This window comes from Lissotriton helveticus, chromosome 6 (assembly GCF_964261635.1).
Source record: "Lissotriton helveticus chromosome 6, aLisHel1.1, whole genome shotgun sequence".
In the NCBI taxonomy this organism is placed as follows: domain Eukaryota; kingdom Metazoa; phylum Chordata; class Amphibia; order Caudata; family Salamandridae; genus Lissotriton; species Lissotriton helveticus.
Window position 1 is genome coordinate 1,043,056,366 of NC_136067.1, and position 24,416 is coordinate 1,043,080,781.

Consider the following 24,416-nt stretch of genomic DNA (forward strand, 5'->3'; position numbering starts at 1 on the left):
AGGGCGCAACCACACGCCTATATGCCTGTTTTGTCGACTACAGTGCAGCCTTTGATGGTATCGACCGCAACATATTGTGGGCAAAACTCACAAAGTGGGGCATACCAAGGAAACTCCTGGCGGCTATCATGTCTCTCCACACCAGCACTTGGGTCCGCACTAAGCTCACACAGACAAATGCAACTGCTAAGATCTACACAAATAGAGGCCTAACACAGGGCTGTGTGATCGCACCGACTTTGTTCAACTGCGGACATGGGAGATGCACTTTTAAAAACCAACATCTTTCCACCTAAACTGGGTCACCTTATATTGCCCATCATGCAATACACGGACGACCATCTCATTTTGGACCGAACCAGAATAGGCATGAAAAGGGCATTGGAGCAACTACATCTCTACAACATGAAAAATAAACTCCAAACCAATGCAACTAAAACTGAGGTATTGGTTTTTGGACATAAACCAAAACAATCTCAGTTGGGCTGGTATCTTGGACCATTAAGAATTGCCACCGCAAACAAGTATATCTACCTGGGAGAACAATTCTCAGATACTGGCAGAACAACACTACAGGCCGAAACACTGGAGGCAACAGCAGCCAAGGTTACACATGCCCTATGCAGATTGCACCAGACGTTTGTGATCCATTCACTGGAGGGCATACAAAGAGTAATGCAAGCCAAACTAGTTCCAACAATAAGCTATGGCCATCTCACATTTCTGGGCCAATTGTCTGACAAGTTGGAGCATTCAGAAATGTTTTTAGGTTACCACTCTTGAGTAGACGCACACTGATTCGACTTGAGTTCAATTTAACCGCAATGGACATAGAATGCAAAAAATACATAGTGAAACTGCATCATCGTGTGATTAAGGCAAGCCCAAGCACTTTGAGGGAAGCACTTTAAATAGTCTTCATTGACAATACTAGTTGATGGGCAAGGTACCTCATGTCACCCAATAGTACACTGGGCCTGACATCTGTTCTCACAACAGTCAATCAATTGACAACGGACAGTTTAAAGAACCTGCTAAAAAGCAGGGAAAGATCATTTCCAGATATCAGGACATCGAAAGGATCAGAGCCAGCCGTGGCGCTGAGGGTCTTGTCCACTCACATGAAGCTACCTGTTGTGGGTAAATGAAGATATAAAGTAGATGGAAGCCAGGTAATTAATCCAAGTAAGATGTTTATTGGTTGGTTTCAATAAGATGAGTATTAGGTCCCACCAGGAGCTTGATGGATGTTGCTCAGCCCTCACTCACCAACTGACATTCTCCACTCACACCAGGCACACACACATTCTATTCACTCTGACATCACGCACACCAACATTCCACGCAGACATCTCACTCATTCTGGCTGAGAAACCTAAAGGAGATACATCTAGTTACAACACTACCCTATGCCAACCATACCTCAAAGCTGGTCTGGGCAGATATACTCTTCAAAATGTTCTGAAGACCAGGCTTCTAACTTTACCTACACAGGTTTACAGAGCACACTGGAAAACTACACCAGCTGGAAATAGTGGATGTCGCTTATGTCAATATCATACAGAATCCGAGCATGTGATCTGTTGCTGCCAGCTTTGTTAAGCCAAAGGCGCTTATACCTAAGAACAATGTTCATCCAAAACAAAGTAAGAACATTCAAGGAGGCATTAAAATTTACTTATACCACATGTTAGAAATGGGATCCCCAGCTGGCCAAGGCTCGCGCCAAAGCCAGTCAGAGACCAGCACTCTCAGTCAGGGCAAGGGAGTTACACGCCAAGATAACCCCTGCTCACCCCCTTGGTAACGTGACACGAGCAGTAAGGCTAAACTCGGAGGCAATGTGAGTTAAGCGTTTGCGCGTGCTCCCAGCAACCACACCCAAGGCCCACCACAAAGGAAACTCCACACAACGTTATGTATAAAAATAGCCTTTGTATTATACAAAACACATTAGATAAAAACACACACTTTACAATGTGCCAACAGGCACGGGCAGAATTTACAGGGGATATGTACAAGACAGGGCCACCTGGACCACTGTCAGGAATATGCACTTTTAGACTTAGTACTTGGTAGAATTAGCACTTGTAGGAATAGTAATTAGCACATAAAACACTTGTAGCATCAAATAGCAAATGTAGCACAAAATATAAATATAGAGCACACAACCAGTAACTACTGGTAACAGGTAAGTACCGACAATACAAAGAAGACTGTCAATGGTCTATGCAACTAATGTGGGCGAAGAAAAAATGCAGAAAGAGCTCTGTGTCTACCTGTAGAGTGTATATAACAAAAAGGAAATGAATCCCATCAGCCCACCCATATGGTAGAGCATCATCATCTGGGATAAAACCAAAGATGGTCCGGTTAAGGAGTCACACACCTGTTGGTATTGTGTGCTTCTCCAAACCAAAGGAACCACCAGTGATGGATCATACCAAAAGACAAATATATTTGTAATGGTGTGGGATGTCAATTGCAGTGAGAAAAGTGTATAAAAAGAAATCAAAAGTGAGGTGTAAAATTGGCTACCATGACACAAGGAAACTTTTTATTGGGGTAAGATCATGGTGTCAATATTAAAATGAGTGTAAGACAGTTTGAAATTATACCTGTCTATTAAGGATGGTATTTGGGCAACATGTTTCAGCCATTGTAGGGAAGTTAAACCTACCCAGCTTTCATCAGGACCGCTGGAACACTACTGCAATAAACCTTATCATAAGCTTCAGTGAAAAGAGAAAAAGTTAACACATATAAATGATACCAAACATCCTACCGTACATGGGTTTTCCATATGGGGGATGCCTGTTTCATAAATTATTTGAGGATTCTTTCCTAGAAGGGAAGATACACAAAAAGACAACAAATAGATAGAACACAGACACACATTTTTTTATTATTTTTGCGCCACATATTTCTTTTTGCCTAAGGGTCATTCTTCAAATTGATAGAAACTTGTTTATATTTCTTTTCTACTCACCCAAATATGCTTGGGAGAAAGCCTCGCCTCTCCTGGCCACTGGTCAGGGATGGAGGCCCGCTCTAATTGTGAAATAAAAATAGTGGATGCCTGATTAGGTCGTGCCCATACTTGTGTTTCACTGGCAAGAACTGTTAAAAAACCTAGGCATTCTTTTTGAGCATTTAAGAGACAGCACCCGCAGGGGCCGCCGTGAGATTGAGACAAAGATGGTAAAAGTTCTCTAAGTCTAACAATATATCACTGTAAATACAGTGAAATAGGCTCTTCAGAACTGGTTGAAAAGAACTTAGTTTCATCAAATCAAACCAAGCATCTTAATCTTAATCCAGCAGCCTGTGTACTGACAGCCTATGCGCTCTGCTGAATCTGAAGTAGAGAAAGCGCTTTGCTGTAAGTGCTGGAAATGGAGCTTGGCTGGCGTTGCTTGCTCACCTGTCCGTCGGTACCCCTGGACTGATCCTGAGCCGAGGGGGAGGTACCGACGGAATCAGGGAGGAAGTTGATATATTTCACACGGACCAATGGAATCGCTACATTAGTGCTGGACCGCAGAGGAACACTTGTAGCATCAAATAGCAAATGTAGCACAAAATATAAAAATAGAGCACACAACCAGTAACTACTGGTAACAGGTAAGTATCACCTACGCAACCCTAACCACCTTAGGAGAATATTACGCAGGGAACCATGAACTCACTGGCAAAACCTGTACTGTATGCATCACATACATTCAGCGGTGTAGGAGAAAGCACATGACGCCTAAACACATTCAGAGGTGCAGCACAGAACACAATTGCGCAGAAATCACATTAGGCCACAACCAGAGACTGTCCCAAATGTCAGGGGCCTAAACAGGGCAGCTGCCCACTAAGTGCTGGGCAGCTGGGAACTCGAGCCTGGCACCAGCGTGCCTCCTGGCTCTTCTGTGGCTCAACCAACAATGTGGGCTCAACAACACAACGGTGTCCCCAAAATCACATGGGGGCCTGGGAGCCTCGGGGCTCTGAAATACAAATGTGCCCCCGAGCCCTCGTGGGCTCTAAACACAAAATGGCCCCACTGTTGGAGTCCCCCTCCTGGGGACTCGAAGCGACTATGCCCCAAAAAGCCTCTCTGGCTCTAAACAACAAATATGCCCCTGAGCCTCTCTGGCTTGTAAAACAGATATGCCGCCTTGAGCCTCTGCGGCTCGTCAACCAGTGGCGGCACTGACGGTGGAGTCCCTCCTGGGGGACTCGAGAGAACCAACTGCCCCCGGTACTGGTGGAGCCTCTCGAGGGCTCGAAATCGATAGAATTGCCCCCGCACTGAAGGGGAGGGGCGGGCACCGGCAATGTGCCCCAACGCCCTCCTCTCCTTTGCAGCCACTCACCGGGTCTCGCGGCGGCTGGGGCTGGAGAGTTCCTGCTCCTCGGGGCTCTTCTACGTCGCAGTCTCCTTGGAGCCTCCAAGGCTCCCTCTTAATCCTGCCTCTCCAGCAGGTGGTCCGGGGCACTCCCTCATCCTTGGGAGCCCCGGTCGGGATGCGTCCAACTTCTTCCGGCCACAGGAGCGCGGGGTGGGCTCCCGTCCGCTTCCTGTTTTCCCGCAGGAGCACTTCCAGGCCACGCTGAGGTTGCGGGGCAGGACTTCCGGTTTCTTCGCGATCCCGACTCCCGGCCGCGGTGGTGAAATGGGGCAACATGAGGGGTAGGCTCCCTCTTCAATTTAAATATAAAGCGAGGTGGGAACTCGCTTGGGGCCACAAAACGGCACCAGGTCCCTGGCGGGGTGGGCATCTGCCAGGGTACCTAATAATCGGCAAATAAACGGGGCAAATGCCGGGTGGGCACCGGCTGAGAATAAAAGCGCTCCCAAGCGCTAGGCAGAATAAAGCGCTCTCAAGCGCTAGGCAAAAATCAAGCGCTTCCAGGCGCTAGGGTCCCAAAAGTCCAGAGACCAGCACAAAGTCCTTCAGGAGGTGGGGGGGGCAAGGCTGGGCCCAGAGCCAGCTCACAGGGTCCTCCTAGGCAGGGAGGCAATCCCCAGTGGCGGTCCTCCTAGCGCCCAGCAGCAGCCCCCCTCAGCAACAGGATCCAAGAAGAGAACATTTTGTAAGGGGACACAGCCCCTTCTTATACTAGAAAATCCTTTGTCTCAGGGTGCAGGGTGGGGGAAATGCCAGTCGCAGCTGGTTTTGGAGCACTCTTGATGTGCTCAGCCACCCTTCCTATTCACTAGTTAGGCTAGGGTCATCAGTCGTACCACAGGGGGCGGAGCCAGCATTGTGTGGGGAAAGCCCAGCCCTATTCAGGTCCCAGGGCACTCCTCCCTCACATCAGCATGCTAATCTCTCCACTCACCACCGAAGAAGACCCATCCAGACTCTTGGAGCCAGGCTCACCAGCCAGCTCCAGCCAATCACGTGCCAGCACACTTACTGCACATGCACACCCATGTCTAGAACTGGCACTTCCACACTAGACACATTCACGCCGCACACATCATTGCACAGCATTTAATCACACGAGTCCGCACATACCAAACTCGCACCTGCACTCCCCACGCATCAGGAACTAACAGGGACACATACATTCTCCATGCATTCCTATGGGAGGGCAGGCCTATCTCACCACACGCACTCAGAGGGCGCACGCACTTTCCACTGGGACACAGTGAAAGTGCGCAGAAGCCCCAAAAAATACTAACACCATTTCACATTCACAAGCGAAAAGTTTAGGGGTGAACCTGCCTGAAGGGCCAAGTCCAACACAACCCCCTTCCAGCCAAAACGCAGGGTAGACCAATCACCACCGTGATGGGCTTCCCTGCTTGGGGTGATAGAACACGGACGCGGGCCCGCAACTGCAGGGACACCCTCCTGTTCTACGCCATGGTGAACCCCTGGGGTTCCTTCTAAAACCACTGTCTGGAACAACTGGGCTACCCCACTGGTACTCCCTAGCTGTCCGCGGCCAAGACCAAGCCCTGGGCCACCCAGGTGCCACTGGTCCTTGCCTATTCACAGAGTGGGGGTAGTAACCCCTGGCACATAGTAGACATGCTCCACTCTTCCTGTCTGTAAGACAGGGCTAGACTGCCACTGGTTCTCCAGCCTAGGGTCTACACCCTCAGGCGGACCAGGAGTCTCAGGGGAGTCTCTCCTCCCCCTACCTCTCCGTCTAGGGTTCCTCCTCCTCCTGCGAGGGGTACCCCCAGAACGCCATTCTCCCAACCTAGGGTTTAACCCCTCAGGTTGCACCGGGGTCAGAGGCGGGCTCTCCCACCCTCTGCACCCCCTTCCAGAGCTCCGCACCCTCCAAGCTGGAGTGGTACCCCAGGAAGATGAACCGGTCAGGACGCTGGTTACAGACGTCCTACCCTTCAGGTCAGGCGGATCCTGAACCTGGCCTTCCAACCTCTGGTCTAGAACCTTTGGAGGAATAACTGCCTGGCACTCCAGGACTTCTGGGGATTCACACACCATCCCCTTAAGGCTGACACATGACCCATATGTCGTGTGACTATCTGTCTGGCGCAGATCTCCCATCCCCTGTCCATCTGACAGTGCGCGAAGATCCCCCAGAACAGAAGTGGTGTCACCCTGGTCACTACACGGGAACCTAGCACAACTGGGTAGTCCGTGACCCACTGGTTCTTCCACTGGGGAACTCAACCCCCAATCCCTCCTTACTTCGGACTCCTGTGCCCTCCCAACTGGAGTAGCACTGCCAGACACTGGAACCCCTGGAGCTCTAGTTACAGATGCTCCAGGTTCCATAGACACTGGGAGATCCTCCTCAAATGGACTAACAGGACAGCCTAAGTGCCCAACCTGGTGTTCCCTCAAGAAACCACCCAGGTTCTGAGATAGGGCTTCGGGCATCTGGGGACTCTCCGCCACCCACTGAGTCCTGCTCCACTGAGCCAGGTAGTACACCTCTCCACCCCTCTCACTATACTGGGACCTAGCTGGGCTACTCTGAGCCTCTTCCACCACACTGGGCTGGAAGATACCTGAACCACTACTTTTGGAATCACTCACTAATGACTCTAAAGAACCTCTAGCACTTTCCCAGCACTCTGCTTCCTCTGCAAGCACCCAAGGACTAAAGTATTCAGACTTCAACAGGTGCTGGCGCAACTCTGGACAACAAACACTGAGCAACTGCTCTTTGAGAAACATATTCACTACTCCGTCCCTCTCATCATCCGAGTTAGCCGCCAGCCAATTCCACATTGCATCCGAACAGTCATCCACAAAATACCTCCAACTCTGGTGAGACAGTTTCCTACTGCCCCTGAACTTCAACCTTAACTCCTCCTCTTGGGAACACGGTACCATACGTTGGAAACTGGGACTTACTGCGCTGAAGTCTAGATAGCTGCCACCACTGGACTCAACCCTCCCTGGGGAATCCTGAAAATTATAACTGCGGTCAGGGGATAAACTACCCTCCAGGCTATCTTCTCCCTGGTCAAGGCCCTTTCAGCCTCTGCAAGCCTCTCCTGCATACCCAGCTGCGCTATCTCCTTGGCATGCTCTAACCTGAGCTTCTCCAAAGCCAGCTGGTGCCCCCTCTCTCAGCCCTCCTATCTTCCAACCACTCTGGGGGCAGGGACCGGGAAAGGGATGGGACGCTGCCCCCTACACTGGACCCAGCAAGGGACTCCCTATCTATGGGGTCCTCACTATCTGCTGGCGTCCCTGTACTTTCATTTTCTTCCTCCTCTTCAAACTCTTCAGGGCTCCCCTCAGACCCACCACCCTCATGGTGTGAGACCCGGGCCCTCTCCTCACTGCGCTCAAGATCCCATTGACCCTTTTGCCATAGGGTCAGGCTGTTCTTAAGTTCGGACTGAGTGTAGGACTCATCCACCCCTATGTCTCTCTCTCTACAGAACCTTTGCAACTCCCACATACTGTATCTACCTAAATCACAGAAATCAAAAGCAGGTTCACAGAAATCAAAAGCAGGCTCCATCTTGGCAGGATGCTCACAGACATGTGCAACACAGGGGACTTAACTGTCAGAGCTGAAGCAAGAGTACAAAATTTACAAAGAATTCAGCGAGCTCCCTATCCCAGAGAACTCACACTCACTTGCCCAGTGCCACACACCATTCATCCACACACAATCCCCCCTCAGACTAGTAAGGCAGTTTCTACCACCCCTGATTTCTCAACCTGACCACACGTGACACAGGTACCAAACTCTGGGAGCGGGGCGGGGAACAAATGTGCTGGACACTATTTGAAAATGACACTCTTAGGAGAAGAAATAATGGAACTTCAAAAACAATAATCCCCAAAATGTGATTTTTGTAGTGCGGCCAGTTGCTATTGCGGCACAACGCAAACGCAAATCCGTATCCTTTCCGCTGCTGCCAATGTTAGAAATGGGATCCCCGGCTGGCCACGGCTCGCGCCAAAGTCAGTCAGAGACCACCACTCTAAGTCAGGGCAAGGTAGTTACACGCCAAGATAACCCCTGCTCACAACCTTGGTAACGTGACACGAGCAGTAAGGCTAAACTCGGAGGCAATGTGAGTTAAGCGTTTGCGCTTGCACCCAGCAACAACACCCAAGGCCCACCACAAAGGAAACTCCACACAAGGTTATGTTTAAAAATAGCCCTTGTATTATACCAAAACACATTAGATAAAAACACACACTTTACAATGTGCCAACAGGCACGGGCAGAATTTACAGGGGATATGTACAAGACAGGGCCACCTGGACCACTGTCATGAATATGCACTTTTAGACTTAGTACTTGGTAGAATTAGCACTTGTAGGAATAGTAATTAGCACATAGAACACTTGTAGCATCAAATAGCAAATGTAGCACAAAATATAAAAATAGAGCACACCCAGTAACTACTGGTAACAGGTAAGTACCACCCACGGAACCCTAACCACCTTAGGAGAATATTACGCAGGGAACCATGAACTCACTGGCAAAACCTGTACTAGGAGAAAACAACCACCTAAGTATCACCATACAGTTAGGGGTATAGACATAGGAACATTAGACATGATGCATCACATAGATTCAGCGGTGTAGGAGAAAGCACATGACGCCTAAACACATTCAGAGGTGCAGCACAGAACACAATTGCGCAGAAATCACATTAGGCCACAACCAGTGAATGTCCCAAATGTCAGGGGCCTTAACGGAGCAGCTGCCCACTAAGTGCTGGGCAGCTGGGAACTCGAGCCTGGCACCAGCATGCCTCCTGACTCTCCTGTGGCTCAACCAACAATGTGGGCTCAACAACACAACGGTGTCCCCAAAATCACGTGGGGGCCTGGGAGCCTCGGGGCTCTGAAATACAAATGTGCCCCCGAGCCCTCGTGGGCTCTAAACACAAAATGGCCCCACCGTTGGAGTCCCGCTCCTGGGGACTCGAAGCGTCTATGCCCCAAAGAGCCTCCCTGACTCTAAACAACAAATATGCCCCTGAGCCTCTCTGGCTCGTAAAACAGATATGCCGCCTTGAGCCTCTGCGGCTCGTCAACCAGTGGCGGCACTGACGGTGGAGTCCCTCTTGGGGGACTCGAGAGAACCAACTGTCCCCGGAACTGGTGGAGCCTCTCTTGGGCTCGAAATCGATAGAATTGTCCCTGCACTGGAGGGGAGGGGCGAGCACCGGCAATGTACCCCGACGCCCTCCTCTCCTTTGCAGCCACTCACCGGGTCTCGCGGCGGCTGGGGCTGGAGAGCTCCCACTCCTCGGGGCTCTTCTACGTCGCAGTCTCCTTGGAGCCTCCAAGGCTCCCTCTTAATCCTGCCTCTCCAGCAGGCAGTCCGGGGCTCTCCCTCGTCCTCGGGAGCCTCGGTCGGGATGCGGCCGACTTCTTCCGGCCACAGGAGCGCGGGGTGGGCTCCCGTTCGCTTCCTGTTTTCCCGCAGGAGCACTTCCGGTCCACGCTGAGCTTTAGGGGCGGGACTTCCGGTTTCTTCGCGATCCCAGCTCCCGGCCGCGGCGGTGAAACCTGGCAACACGAGGGGTAGGCGCCCTCTTCAATTTAAATATAAAGCGAGGTGGGCACTCTTTTGGGGCCACAAAACGGCACCAGGTCCATGGCGGGGTGGGCAGCTGCCTGTCAGGACCCTTACACCTCAAGTGTCCACTGTGACGCACACAGGTCGTGGAAGAAGATAATAAAGTCAGCGCAGGCTTTCCTGGTCAATGCTGATACACAACAGGCACTCTAAGATGGCGGCCAGCTGAGCGTTCTGCCCAGCGGTCTAGTCTTCCACCTAGTTACCACTGCTGTCCAGGTGAAGCGCGCGCTGATTATCATCTGCGCACTTCACCGAGTCGTTGAGTCGGAGCAGTCATGGAGATCGAGTGAGGAGAGCTTGATAGCGTTAAAGTATAGGAAAACCTAAGTTTCTAGTCAGAAGACTAGTTTGTAGAAACCAACTATCTTCGAAGAGCATTTTCGTCCGATTAAGGCAGTCCTTGAAAAAGCCGTCGGAGTCAGTAGTTCCGCCGCGAGTTACAGACCCAGTCATCCTCGTCAGGCATCTGAGGAGAAGAGATACAGAGTGACAGAGATAGTGACATTAAGAAATTCGCACAGTGTATTGACAAATAACCAAGACTGTACATCATATGAAGTGTTGTTAATTCGTACTTACCATAAGACAATCTTGACTTCACCGCAATCTACAAAAGAAAGAAAAAATAATCAGAATTAGTTAAACGGATATAAGAAGGGGATACATGCACACATAAATAGTGTAAGTAAGTATAGGGTTTCCCGGTCATACCAGTATAGCGAGTTAGGATAGAAAAGTGTATAGCTAATCTTTCTACGATTACATACACAGGAGCATTCACACCGAGAGGAGAGAGAGCATTAGGAAGATAACTGACTACAGAGTTCCTGAAGAAAATAAGAGGAATAGAATTAGTTATCATACTCCTAACAAGTCGCACAGAAGAAAGGCACCATCTTGGAAGCACACTGGTAGGTGTAGAGTTAAGAAATTGAGCATTTAGTGAGGTAGAGTAGCAACGCAACAGGTATTAATGATTTCTTCCCCTACAGGTTCCAGCCATAACTAGAAGTCAGCGGGTCGGACAGATTAAAGGAGCCAGCCAGGACAGCCTCTTCTTCTCTCTCTGTTTGTTATTTTATCCAATATCCCCCTTCCCCCTGGGATAACATTTGAGAGACTTGTGCCCATCGAGCTCTGGATTGTTGTTCGCGGTGGTTTGGGGAATAGGCATCTCTGTTCCTGTGCAGCCAAACTAGAGAGAGTTTTCTCGAGTCGTGATACTGCCAGGGTACTTAATAATCGGCAAATAAACGGGGCAAATGCCGGGTGGGCACCGGCTGAGAACAAAAGCGCTCCCAAGCACTAGGCAGAATAAAGCGCTCTCAAGCGCTAGGCAAAAATCAAGCTCTTCCAGGCGCTAGGGTCCCAAAAGTCCAGGGACCAGCACAAAGTCCTTCAGGAGATGGGGGGCAAGGCTGGGCCCAGAGCCCGCTCACAGGGTCCTCCTAGGCAGGTAGGCAATCCCAGTGGTGGTCCTCCTGGCGCCCAGCGGCAGCCCCCATCAGCAACAGCATCCAAGAAGAGAACATTTTGTAAGGGGACTCAGCCCCTTCTTATACTAGAAAATCCTTTGTCTCAGGGTGCAGGGTGGGGGAAAAACCAGTCGCAGCTGGTTTCGGAGCACTCTTGATGTGCTCAGCCACCCTTCCTATTCACTAGTTAGGCTAGGGTCATCAGTCGCACCACAGGGGGCGGAGCCAGCATTGTGTGGGGTAAGCCCAGCCCTATTCAGGTCCCGGGTGCACCCCTCCCTCACATCAGCATGCTAATCTCTCCACTCACCACCGGGCAGACCCATCCAGACTCTTGGAGCCAGGCTCACCAGCCAGCTCCAGCCAATCACGTGCCAGCACACTCACTGCACATGCACACCCATGTCTAGAAGTGGCACTTCCACACTAGACACATTCACGCCGCACACATCATTGCGCAGCATTTAATCACACGAGTCCGCACATACCAAACTCGCACCTGCACTCCCCACGCATCAGGAACTAACAGGGACACATACATTCCCCATGCATTCCTATGGGAGGGCAGGCCTATCTCACCACATGCACTCAGAGTGCGCACGCACTTTCCACTGGGACACAGTGAAAGTGCGCAGAAGCCCAAAAAAATACTAACACCATTTCACATTCACAAGCGAAAAGTTTAGGGGTGAACCTGCCTGAAGGGCCAAGTCCAACACCACAACACTACCAATGGAGCTTGCACGGGCTGGGAAGTTCTTGGCTGCAGCTGGAAAGACTTTATGCCAAATGCAAGAACAAATAAAAAACAACAGCAGAATAATACACTAACTTTATGCTTACTGCCAGTGTGCATTAACATTACGGCACAGCACGCCATTAGTAATCCTGCACTAAGCCTTACAGCTAAGATGTACTAATTAATTACAGCTCTCTGTTGTATATCACAAAAGTATTACCACCACTGCATCACCTTGCACTATGCCTTATCATTAGATGCACTAAAATCATTGCACTTTTGATGAATGTAAATGTTATTAGTAGTTTTTAAAACCCTTTTTAGATCTTATTGTATTAACTTATCGTTTTTAGTAATATGTATTGCAATTGTAAATGATTTTAGGTAATCACATAGTAAAAGTGACTAAGTCTGCGATAAACCAACTTTCAACCTTTGAAATGAGCAAGATGTGTTTATTGTATTAACCAGCAATTCACACAGGTCCATGTTTTATAATTGATTGTTAGAGTAGAGCTCTACATCACTTATCTTTCCTATTGCAGAAGGTTCCTAATAACAACGACCTGTCTGACAATGATGACCTTTTTTTGAACTTCATATAAAGGCAATTTAACAGGCTAGCAGCTCATCTAGGTGTGTCTGGAAATGGTAATTCATGTTTTTTTGTCTGGAATGGCAGGGTGGGTATCTGCAAGACATTTTGCTATCAATATATAGAGTTGGCTTTGGGTCAGCCGCTCTGACCAATGGCTTATTTGGATCTGTCACTCTATACCGCTGGTTTAAGACATTGTCAATCACATAGTCTATTAGCCCAGAGGAGGAGTATCTCTTTAACGGCCATGTAACTGTTTGCTGTTTCATTTGGTCTCCTTTGAAGTGCTTGTATTGCCATTCAAGATGGAGTATTTTAGTACACTCAACTATTGACTTTTTGTCACAGTCAATTCGTAGTCTCATACGTGCATGGAAAAAACTATCTTTTTTTCTGTAGAAGGCATTTGTTAAATGCATGCTTTTATCATGGCTTGCGTGCAAGCCTGACCCTAACATGTCCCTATTTGCTTTTTGTTAATCTCATCAACGATTAAAAGAAGAAAAATTGATGGTCAGAATGTTGAACAATGTCAATCATTCACCTTAGTCGAGAGATCTGGGCCTAAATCCATAGTTTATTTTGCTCCCCATGCCATTCCAGTTTAAACCCAGCCATTTGCAAATCAGTCTTGACCCTGCTCCCTATGAGAGCAGTCCAGCCCGAACTGCCAAGCCAGGTCATCCCTGGACAGGAAACAAGCATTCTAGGGCAAGATTTGGGGTTTCACCCCTCGTCAGCCAGGCTTTCCTGACTCCAGTGGCATGGAAGGCAAGTGACCCATGTCTAGGCCTACCCGTCTCACTCAGCGTGACAAATGCAAAAAGAACAATTGATGGACAGAATGTTGAACAATGTCAAACATTCACCCCAGTACAGATATCTGGGCCTAAATCCATCGTTTTTTGCTCCCCATGCCATTCCACTTTAAACTCAGCCATTTGCAAATCAGTCTTGACCCTGCTCCTGATGGGAGCAGTCCAGCCGGAACTGGCAAGCCAGGTCCTCCCTGGAACTTAAACAAGCATCCTAGGACCGGTTTCAAAGTTTCACCCCTCATCTGCCAGTCTAGCTTCACTCCAGTGTCATGGAGAGCACAAGACCCACGTCTGGGTATACCCGTCCCACTCGGGGTGACAAATGCAAAAAGAACAATTGACGGACAGAATGCTGGACAATGTCAAGCATTCACCCCAGTATTTTGGGGTCGACATTCATCACAGCATATCTTGGAATTAGGCTTTTTTGATGTGATAAGCAAAATGTATGATTGTGCACAGGCAAGTATGAGATGTGTACATGCTAACAAATAAGTGTAGTAATTGAGCCGGTAGGCACTGTAGGGGTTCAAGTCAAGATTTATTCCAGAAAAGCTACACAGTAGAAAGGAGAGCAGGATGGTTACATGACCAACTCCAACTGCTCTCAAACAATTAGAATCAGAGAACCCAGTAACAAGGCAACCTGGCAACAATCCAACATTCTACAAGGTGATGCCTGGAATGGAACATATGAACAAGGCAATGCAGCATAGGGCTGCAGTACTAACAGACATAGGAGGGAAGATACAGCAGTGAGCAATTGATATAAAATAACATATAATATACCACCAATGCCATTAGCACCAATATCACAAAGAACCCCACTACCACTGGTCACCACAAGTATCTACAACTGACACCACCACTTATAGTACTAATAACATCGACAATACGACCCATCACAACCACAATACGACAACTAACATATCACATCTACCACCACTAGTGCTACCAGCCTTAGGCAAAGCCAATAGGGATGTGTTTAGTATCCTATTGAAAGGAAATATTATTTGGACCTCAAACTCATTAACTGTAGTGGAGGACAAAGAAAATGCCATGTTCTCTCACAAAAGGGATGGAATTCTTTCAATGCTCACACCAGAGTGATTTGGTTTTATTTTGCCCGACTACAGGCTGCATGGAAAGATTGAGGCATTTTTGTTTCCTTTTCAGTGATGTACAGCTCGCCATGCGCACTCAGGCCACTGTAGCTGAAACAAAAAGAGGATGGAGCCTTCTGTTTGATTGCTCTATTGTGTACAGTTTTCCCACTATCACTAACCTCAATTTTAAAGGTAATGCTGGACATGGGGGCCTCTCCCTTTTGCAGCCATTCATCCGCCCATTGGATTATTAGGTAGGGAGTGAAGCAGAAGGGTGATTTCTAGCAAAGATTCATACTACTAGATCACCAGGGTTGTTAGAAGGGGGAGTAGACCCCCAACATGGTCAATCACCCCTCTCCCTCTGGGGGCAATGTAGTATTTGAGCTCCCTCTGTAAGTAACCTGTACAGTTCACTCACATTCTGCCCCAAACCAGTTGGCATCTGGTGCATTGCTCAACACCACTCAAATCCAGCACCGATCTACAGAACTGATGCATCACCTTCACTGCGTGAAGAAGATCGATGCATCCTGCACCTGCGAGCCTTGACATTGACCCATTTCGCTGACTGACTAGGAAAAGTGCTTTGTTTACAGTGGCCTGCATGGATCCTATAACTGGCCGGCTCTCCATTGTGATCAGCACAAACTTTGACTTTGCCCCGGTCCAGAACGTCTTAAAGTAACCTTTTTAGTTCTACTTGTTTCTAAGAACTTTGCTGCATTTAATACTTCAAAATTCAATATCTCAACTTCTATCCATTGAAGTCTTGTCATTCTGGATTGTTTTGTTCACAATATAATATTCTATTTGTCTAAACTTGTGTGGAGTCTTTTTTGTGGTATATTCATTGTGTTAATTTCTGTGCGTTTTGCACAAGCACTTTACACATTGCCTCGTTAGATAAACCTGATTTCTCTGTGCCAAGCTACCAGAGAGTGAGCACAGGTTATCTTTTAGTGTGTATCTAGCTTGTCCTGACTAGAGTGATGGTTCCTGCCTGGGTGCATAACTCAGCCAACCGGGAATCAATCAATCAATCAATCAATCAATCAATCAGGACACTTCTAAAGCGCACTACATACCTGTGACGGTCTCAAGGCACTGGGGTGGGGGGAGGGTGCTACTATTGATCAAAGAGCCAGGTCTTGAGGAGTCTTCTGAAGGCCAGTAGGTCTTGGGTCTGCAATTGTTTGGTTGGGAGGGTGTTCTAGGTCTTGGCGGTGAGGTGGGAGATGGATCTGCCGCCGGCGGTCGTTCTTCGGATGCGGGGGACAGTGGCGAGGGCGGTGCCGGCGGAGCAGAGATGGCGAGAGGGGGTGTAGAAGCTGAGTCGTCTGTTGAGGTATGCTGAGCCGGTGTTGTGGAGAGCTTTGTGTACTTGGATGAGGAGCTTGAAGATTATCCTCTTGCTGACGGGGAGCCAGTGCAGTTTCCTTAGGTGGGTGTGAAGTGGCTGTGGCGGGGGATGTTGAGGATCAGAGGTGCGGAGGCGTTCTGGATGCTTTGCAGTCATATCAGGAGTTTGGCCAATGTTCCTGTGTAAAGGGCGTTTCCTTAGTCCAATCTGCTGGTGACGAGGGCCTGGGTGACTGTTTTTCTAGTTTTGATGGGGATCCATTTGAAGATCCTGCGGAGCATGCGGAGGGTGTTGAAGCAGGATGAGGAGACGGCGTTGACCTGCTTAGTCATGGAGAGGGTGGAGTCAAGGATGACCCCTAGGTTGCATGTGTGGTTGGTGGGTGTTGGAGCTGTCCCTAGTGCGGTCGGCCACCAGGAGTCGTCCCAGGCCGAAGGGGTGGGTCCGAGGATGAGGACCTCCATCTTGTCTGAGTTCAGCTTCAGCCGGCTGTTCTTCATCCATTCGGTGACGGCCTTCATTCCTTCGTGGAGGTTGGTCTTTGCGGTGTGAAGGTCTTTGGTGATGGAGAGGATCAGCTGGGTGTGGTTGGCATAGGAGATGATGTTGAGGTCGTGCTCTCTGGCGACGTGGGTGAGGGGTGCCATGTAAATGTTGAACAACGTCGGGCTGAGGGAAGAGCCCTGGGGTACGCTGCAGATGATCTCGGTGGCGTTTGAGCGGAAGGAGGGGAGGCGGACGCTCCCATTTCTAACACTGGAGATCAGCGGTGAGGATGGGACTTGTGTTTGTGCCATACCATATAATAACTCATTGTTCACTACAACTCTATACTGATACCAATTCAACCCTTTTTAATTTTCCCATATCTGACATCTTTTGATTTTTCCAAAGTCTTTTTGCCCAAGTCCCATTTCATCTGCAATGTCTGTGGTCCTACCTGGCAATATGGAATTTGAGCTAGCCAACCTGGAGGCCTACACAGTGGCCCAGCCCAATGGGTTCTGCCAGGAGAGAAGTATGTTCCATAAGTGAAGTGCTAAGATGGCAGAGCTTTAGAAATCCCTAAGAGCAGGACAGCAGCCTACTCAGGTGGAGAAGTTGAAGAACCGGGTTATTTAGAACCCAGCGGTGCCAGGGGACACACCCGAAGTCTCCGGATTCACCTGTCTCAGAATTACAGAAACGCGGAATCTTCTTGGTGACGTAAAAGATCAAATTTATTGGCTGCAACCAGTAACAGAAGTCCACGAAGTACAGTGGCATATATTCGTAGGAGACTGCTCAAACTCTACAAGGCAAGTCATCCCTTTTATACCAAATATTGTGCTTCAGGCAAACATTCCTTATTTACAATTGACCAATCCCATGTGTACACGACAAAAAGCATTGTATGACAAACCCACATTTCATTGTCCAGCCCACCATCAATTTCTCGGGAAGGCCCAACACTCTTCATCTGATAAAACTAACGGACCCCTAATAAAAACGGGCACCTCCTAATCGTAAACAGGCCATAAAGAAAGGAGCGGAGACAGGTGTAAGTAAGATAAGACATAGTTGTGTGCAATAAAGGGTTTATGATGTCCTGCGCCTTGATCCTCAATCTTGATCAACTACTGGGAAAGAAAGTGGTCTAACAAGTTTGGCTTCGGGCAACGGAGTCAGCTTGCCCAGGTCACACAGAAGTCAGCTAAAGGTGTACGTATCCCAAAGACTCGTTCGGCCTTAGTCATCGGCCTATGTGAGGGCAACCACAAAATGGCTGCCGTGCACAAAATGGAACCCAAGGGTTCAGAACGGAATCCCTGATTTCATGGTGATCTCGTCACTCGAACATGCCGAAAACACTCGTACATCCTACACTCGTCATTTTCGGTCCGCTGATACCAAAATCGTCATGATACGACGACATTTATGAAAGGGGTTCAGAATTCACGGAACCTCAGACCCTCCTTTTGCCCTTACATAGGCAATAACCTAAACCCATGTCAATCTGAATCTAGGTCTATACTCATCATATCATCAAGGTGTTGCTGTAGCATCATCCTATTACTCGATACAGGTCTCTTTGCACACGATGTAGCACAAAGGCCACATATAGCGGGAGCACACTGTACAAAAAGACAGAACAGGAAAAGGATGGCTAAGATCATCCCAATGTCCATCAGAATCTTCCATCCCCAGGCGGATAACAGTTCCCAAAACCATCCCATCACCGACCAATCTCCTTTGTCCACGTGTATAGATTCGGAGATTCGCAAAAACATACGTCTCCGTGCAGATACTCTTCCCTAACTGAGCTCTCGGATTCTTGCCATTACCTTGCAGACAAAGATTACCCTGATGGGGTACGATCCAGATCGGAGAGGATCTTTTCGCTTGCTGGTTCTCACTCAGACTAACTCCATATCCAGTCACGTTCCATCCAATATATGCTAGTGTCTCTTCTCTCGGGATCGTCTCATAGGAGTTAAACCCTCTAATCATATCGACTATTCCCTTAACTAGAGCACTATTTTTCGGATTGTCCTTTGCGGAACGTAGGGGGTGAACTTCTCGAGCATAGATAAACATCGTTCTGTATGCCCACACAGAACCATTGTAGCTTAATGGCAGGACCAGGTAAGGAATACCTTTATCAGTAGTATGAGGCATAAGACCACACACCCAACAGTTAGTCGTGTTCACTACTAATTGGTGTTGGTGCAGAAGATGAACCAAAGAGTTATTAGCAAATTCCAACCTTCTAGTGGACTCATGTTCAGGCAGAGGGTGAAAAGAATGTGAGGAAACAGTAGAAGGAGGTATGGGCTGTGTAGTGGGTGCAAACGTCACTTGAAAAGAGAATATTATATATCCCATCAAAAACATCATTACGCTAAGCAACATACAAAGACACAATATTAAAAAACATTTTCTGCTCATGATTTTACACATTTTGGCTCTAAAATTCATTTCTTCAACAGGTCTCTCCATCTTGAAAAACTCCATCCTCTAACCGTGCTGCTCGCGGAGGTAGGGTGTTCCATGCTAAGGAATGCGTCTGTCAGTCCAGGGAACGCCCAAGGACCAACCAGAACCGTTGACTTTGTGTCTTCGGCTTGCACTCCAAAAACTTGATGCCGCAACCCTACAGCTGAACCCGGATGGCGGTTCGAAAAACAAAAATCGGTCAAAACTGTTTCTCAGATGGGAGAGCTGTATGTTCAAAAATAGCAAAGGAAATCATTTTATTTGTCCCATGACTCTTGGTCGTAAATTATAACGGCCCTTCCCGGGCAATGTCTGGTCACAGAACAAGAGTTCAGGCTTGGTAGTGTCCAATCGAACTGGCGGTGGCACAGCTTCTTGTAGAAGATTGTTGCTTTCTCGCTCAGAACTTGTCCCCATTAAACGTGCATCGCTAAAAGGCAGAAAACGAGGCACAGTCTCAGTTTCCGAATCAGGAATACCCTCCTGGACCCACCGGTCATACGGCAGAGGAAAAGGGACCCTCTTACAGTGTACACCGTGGATCCAGTTCTTCTTTCCTTGCACTCGTACTGCAGATCGCGTTGATAACAGCACCAAGTACGGACCAATCCAGCGGGGCTGATCGTTCTTTGTCCGCTGGAAGTTCTTAATTAAAACCCACGAGCCAGGATCGATGGCATGACCTGGATCTTCAGAAGCCTGAGGCAGTGTATCGTGGACCTGTTGGTGTAAGACATGCAATTTAGCCGTCAAATCATACAAGTAATCGAGCAGTACAGGGTGTTCAATCTCGCTGAATTTCGTCGGCCTCGGCACTCCCCATATGTTGGCCGGGCGACCAAACACAATCTCATAAGGACTAAGTCCTACTCAGGAATGTACAGTCATCCTTGTTGACAAAAGTGCTAATGGCAGGGCGTCAGGCCACTTACGACCAGAGCTCACCTGTATCTTGGCAAGTTTCAGTTTAAGAGTGCCATTATAGCACTCTACTAATCCAGCTGATTGGGGGTGATTTCCCATCACACACTCTCTTCATCACTTGACCCACAAATTCACTCCCATTATCACTCCAGACCATTCTTGGCAAACCATACCTAGGGAAGAACTCTTTGACAAGGGCTTTAGCTGTGGACAGGGCAGTATTATCTTTCAAGGGATATGCTTCTACCCATCTTGAGAAGCTACAAACAACCACGAGTACATATTTCAGGTTGTTGCATCTCTCCATGTGAATAAAATCTAGCTGCAAAACCTCGAATGGATACGTCTGAGGAGCAAAATGACCAGCTGGAGTTGGAGTTCCCTTACAAGGATTGTACCTCAGACAAACCATACAATTCTTGACCACATTCTCTGCACACTTAGGAATTCCAGCATTTTGCCATACCGGAGCCAACAACTTACAAGTCCCTTTCATACTGATATGAGCCATTCCATGTGCCATCGTAACCACTGCAAGCACATACGCATCGGGTAATAACCATCACTGATGCTCTGACAACTCAACCCAACAACCATTCGCATCCAATTTACCCGTACTCTCTCTCCACACACTCAACTCTTTCTCTGTAGCTTCAGCTTGAATCGACTTCACACTCTCTATCGTATCCTCACACATTCCTCTATCCGGAACCCATCTCGCCTTGACCCGCAACATACATTCGACTCATCACGTCCCTTGCCACGTCTTTCGCAACTTCGTCTGCAAACGCATTACCACGACCAACGTCATCGGTAACCTTCTTGTGTGCACTGAATTTCACAATCACAACTTGCAACGGCAAGGTAAGTGACTCCAGTAGCTCATTCACCAACTGACCATTCTGAATCTTCGTCCCATGAGACGTGAGGAACCCACGTTCCTTCCACAAACGTCCAAAACTATGAGCCACACCAAACGCATACTGGCTGTCGGTATATATGGTCACTCTCTTTCCTTTCGATAACATACACGCTCTTGTAAGTGCAATCAAGTCTGCTGCTTGAGCTGAATTATGTGGGATACGTGCAGCTTCAACAATCGTATGCAAAGTCGTAACAGCATATGCTGCAGTCGTATCACCATTCGGAAGCTTAAAGCATGAACCATCCACCCATAAAGTACCATCACACTTCAGAAGAGGAGTGTCCCTAAGATCTATTCTCCCTTTTGTTTCCTCCTGTGTCCTGAGACAACAATCATGCTGTTCAAAAACATCTGTCTCTACTGAAATCGGCAACAATGTGGCTGGATTCAACGTATTGCATCTCTTTATGTGCACATGACTCGCTAGGAGTGTCAGCTCATAACCTGACAATCGAGCACTAGTTAAGTGCTGTGTCTTGGTCCTGTTTAACAAAGTGTCCACTGCATGTGGAACCATCACGACCAGCGTATTATTCATCACCAAACCAGCAGACTGTCGAATAGAAACAGCTGCTGCCGCTGTGGCTCTCAAACAACTCGGCAACACTCTAGCTACCGGATCCAAAGTCGACGAGAAATACGCACATGGACGTTGCTTGTCCCCAAAAGATTGTGTCAACACTGACAATGCACATCCCTCTCTCTCGTGGACATAAAGTGTAAAAGGCTTACTGTAGTCGGGGGTACCCAACACAGGAGCCGAACACGACGCATTGCGCAATTCGGAAAAACTTTTCTGACAATCATCGGACCACGGGAGGGGATTCGGTGTATCTTTACAGGTCAATGCCACCAGCGGTTTGGCGAGCAGGGAAAAATTTGGTATCCATTGTCTGCAATATGACGTAATACCCAGGAAAGCACGCACTTCTCTCTGTGTAATTGGCACACTCATTTTTGCAATCGCTTGAATTCTTTCTGGGGTCAATCTTCTTCCCTCCTTCGATAAGAGATGACCTAAGTAGGTCACTTCTTGTCGACAATACTGCAATTTCGAAAGAGACACCTTGTGATGAAAATCAGACAAATGACGCAGCAGTGATAAAGTAGCTTTCTTACAAATGTCCTCAGTATCGGCAGCAACTAACAAATCGTCAACGTACTGGAGAAGACCAGCATCATCAGGTAAGACAATCGTATCTAGCTGTGTTTTCAAAGCCTGACTATAGATTGACGGACTCTCACAATAGCCTTGAGGAGCGCGCTTGAACCAGAAGCTTCGACCTCCTAAAGAGAAGCCGAAAATATCTCTACTCTCCTCGGCAATCGGGATGCTGAAGAAAGCATTCTTCAAATCAATCACCGAAAACCAAGTGGCCGAAGCCGGAATCATCGTCAATAAGGCAGTGATATCAGGGACAACAGGAAATTGTGGCACGACTATTTTGTTCACCTCTCTAAGATCGATCACAAACCTGTACACGGGTGGCTGAGAAGAGTCAGTGCGTTTCAAAACAGGCAGAACCGGACTGTTACACACATTTCCTCTCGTTTCTTCAATCACATCTTTCTCAATCAAATCATAAATGATCGCTAGCAGCGCTCGTTCTCCATCACTAGAGATTCTATATTGGGGAATACGTGGCATTTTCACATTCGCTTTCAACGTCACAACATATGGCGGTATCTCCAAAAAGACCCACATCATTAGGACCAGTCGCCCAAATAGTATCAGGAAGAGAAGACAATTCTGTCGGAAGTTTATCCTTTGATAAATACATCGGAGAGACCACTTTCTTACCTAATGTAAGTTGTACTCCTGAAGGAGAACAATACAATGTTGCATACAATCTTTTCAACAGATCCAATCCCAACAAGTTTTCACCACACCCTGTTGTCAGAATGAGGGGTGCTTCTAATTCTTGAGGTCCAACAGAAAGAGACATAGGACTAGAAATCGGGTTTCTAACTGTGGCGCCAGAAAAACCTACGGAAACATTCGTTAAGCCAGACAAAGGTGCGCCAGGGAGTCTAGAGTGCATAATAGAACTCTTCGTAGCACCAGTATCCAACAGAAAAGGCTCTGACACACCTGATGTAATCACTTCAACATAAGGTCCACTCTGATCTACTGGAACTGAAACAACTCCCTCTCTTTGTCCATGGCTGTCCTAGCAATCATCACCATCCATATTCTCACCCTCAACGTAGTAGTCGTCAGCATAGTACTGAGTCGTCCTACCAGATACATGATTTTGCTGATCAAAACTATTCATCGAACTTTGTGGAGGAAAGGAACGCGCGTTCTGGGGGAAACCTCCACGTCCTCTACCTCTAGGAGCTTGCAGAATACCTCGACCTCTTGTGCCAGAAACACCATTCATACGCTGCAACAAAACAGGGCAACTATGTTTAAAATGACCCTCTACTTTACAATATGCACATTAATTAGGACCTACAGGAAAACGCGGTTGAGGAGACTCGAACCTGTGCGAGTTTCTCTGAAACTGCTGAGGCTGTTGATAATCACGCTGGCTACTACGGGGCGGATACGCTTGCTGTAAAAGCACCTTCGTCTTCAACTCTTTAGTTTTCTTGTCTGATCTATCCTTCTCATCCTTATCCCTATTTTCATAGTATTGCGCAGTAGCCAATATCTGTGCTGAAGAGGAAACGGCCCAAGAACTCTCTGAATCCTTCAACTTCTTACATAATTCGGGAAGTAAATTATGCACAAATTTATCAACAAACAACCATTGACCACCCTCGGTACTCATGTCTTGACCACTATGGTCAATAAACGTTTCTTCAAACCTAGTGAAGAAGTCAGATACAGTTTCATCCTTCTTCTGCTTACACGCAGTCAATTTGTCCCAATTTACTCGCATAGCAGGCATTAAAGTTTTCATATAGGTAATAATCCTACCAGGAAGTTCTGCAACTACAGGCTCAGGTTTGGCACCACCAACTTGTCGACCATCCGCAGCACCAATATTAGCCCACGTATCACCTAACTCCGGCGCATGATCAGTATGACGAATCAAACCCCATAAAGGCTGCGAGACCACATTTCCAAACAACATGTCTATATCCGCTAGGTTCATAACACATGAGTCTGCAGTCTGTGATAATCCCTTATAATACCCTGCAGGATTTTTACGGGGGTCAGGTAAGGTCTGCTTAAGAGCCAAAACTTCAGCACGTTTCCACGGAACATGTACCCAAACACGTTGAAAATGAGGCAGAACAATTGGATTAGCGTTTGGGTCTCCTTCTCTCCAAACTGGGGGAACTTCTCTCATTGGATATTGTCGCACCTTTCTCCTAACAGAAACGTCAGGCTCAAACAGCGGCTGAGAAGGAGACTCACTCCTAAACGACAACAACGTCGCAACTGCTCTCTCAACATCGGAATCCACAATCGTGCCTTTCGCAAACTCGGATTGTA